Source organism: Aulonocara stuartgranti, assembly GCF_965226115.1.
Source record: "Aulonocara stuartgranti genome assembly, chromosome: 1".
NCBI classification, from domain to species: Eukaryota; Metazoa; Chordata; class Actinopteri; order Cichliformes; family Cichlidae; genus Aulonocara; species Aulonocara stuartgranti.
Genome location: NC_138939.1, coordinates 27,743,237 through 27,745,662, shown reverse-complemented (window position 1 = coordinate 27,745,662; position 2,426 = coordinate 27,743,237).

Sequence of the window (2,426 nt, the reverse complement as noted above, 5' to 3'; positions counted from 1 at the left end):
CACACGATTAAACATTTGTTTACATCATCTTAGTGTTTGAGGTCTGAGGACAAGGCCTGCAGGGCAGCTACAAGCACAGGTTTATTAACCCTCTCAGGCTCAAATTAAGTTTTAGTTGCTAATGCACAACCACGTCCTGCAGTGGTACTTCTGAGTAAAAAAAACTCATAAAATATGTATGTGGGGTAATCAGGTTGTTAGTGTTTAACTGTTGCAAATCTGCAACGCCTGCCTTGAGAGGGTTAAATCTTCTAGTTTGGTGATTCCCGACCAGCAGTTCCAAGAGATCTTTAGTTTTGTTTTCTGAATCACTTTGCATAGAAGACTGTCAATAATTCATCAGGAAAAGCAACATTTTTTAATTGTTGTGTAGGATATCAGCATTTTCCTGCTCCCATCTTGTTAATCATCCTGCAGCCCTGCACTTTCCTCATGTGAAACTGCAGCGTGTTTTGGCCTTCATATTTTCAACCAATCTCCAAGTAAGTTCAGCTGCTTCCTGCGATAAAAATGTGGGGAATAAAGAGACAGAAAAAATAATCCATAACTGAAAACACCAAACAGCATGGAAACATTTTTAGATTTGGTTGGTTGTGTTTATGTGTCTTTCTAGCAAGCAGTGTGATTTAAGGGTCAAATGGTCATGGATGTCTCGTTTAGGCAAAGTGACAGTTCAATAGGAGTCATTGTTAAAAAGATCAAGAAATTCAAATAGCTCAACAGCAGTACTCTTTCTTGAGGAGTCATGCTGCTTCCTGGTTGTGTGCTCAGAGTCCAATGACCCCCTATGGAGGCTACAGTCTCACATTCACAGTTATTTATGTGAGAAACAATCTTTAAAAACAAAAACACACACACACATATTCTTCTCATGGCTATCTGGGGAAATCAGTCAATATATTTAATATGAAGTAACAGTTAAAAATTAGCAATAGAGATAAATTACTGCCCTCAGAGAGCACTTTGCTCCCTAAAGTGAATCAAACAGATATGCAGGCTATTTGTGGAGCAGGGTTTAAAAAAATAAAACAAAACAAACCCCCAAAACAAATGCCCTTGGCTTGGAGCAAATAATTCACTGAAGATAAATGTAATAGGTTTTCTCATAATTACAGAGATCATAAATATGAACAGTGTGTACTCAGATAAATTGACTTCAAAATATTCAGTAACACTTCAATTCTTCTTTATTTAGTGCAAATTGAATTAGTCACATTCAATTCACATTGCTGCTGGAAACTGCAAACAGAAATACACGCATATGCTAAACATGGTCGCTAAAATGGGAATGCTTAAGTCCTGACGACGTCGAGTGTTCCTACACTCAAATTGAACCCAAACAGTGCCCCGACAGGTGATGTGTCTGTTTTGCGTGTTAGTAATCACGTAACATTCATAAATCACACTGAGAATATTAATGATATCGAGTGTTTTTATGTATGTATTTATTTTTTTATGTTACCGTCTAATTCAGTTGGGCTGAAGTAGTCAGTGTCAGTGTATAGTTCTCGTCAATACGGGTATTTTTTTTAAAGTTTAAATCATCTTATTTCATTTATTTTTTTGTGTAAAGGGAAAATTGTTAAGTACATAACGTAACGGCGGGGGTTGGTTAGGAAGGAGCACATGGGTAGTTAACCATTAGCTAACTGCAGAGGCTAACAGCTAGCTTCAAGATATGTAAACAAAGAGCTGTTTGAGACTTGGGTCCCTAAGAGAAAGTTCAGTTCACACTGCACTCACTGACAAAATGTGCTGTAGTATGAGATTTAGAAGCAACTATAACTCGTTGTGAAAGTAAAACTATAATATTTACCTTTGAAACAGTAATTGTAAATAGGTGGTATATAAAGGTGGTATATAAATGGTGGTAATACCCCTTCCAAGGCCACAGTTTGTTTTTTCAAACTTTCTTTGTAGTTGTCAGATAGCTAAGCTATCGTAACTATAGCTACATAAAGACATGACGATTAGTTATTAACAGCTTCATAAATGTGAAAGGAGCAGCTGGAGGGACTGAAAATGGGTAATATATGGAGTCTGAGTGAGAGAGAGATAAGATATTAATTATTTATTCAATAATTAGCAGGCTATTTGTGGACCAGGGATAGAAGACAAAAAAAAACAAAACAAAACCCTGGAGAAAATAAAAGCTCTTTAAACAGATAAATAAAATAACATAATGCATGTATTTCTTTATAACCAGAGACACTGTAAATATGGACAGTAGGCAACAACTGGTAGATTTTGAGACGTGACAATGTACAATTATATACCCCGAAAAACAAACCAGCAAACAAACGAAAAATACAGTAAATGTATTGAGTTACTCTTTCAAAATCTTTTGAACAAGTGCAAATTTTGATTAAATGATCTCAGCTTGTGTACATCACCTTTAGTCTAAGATTCTTATTAAAAATTTAATA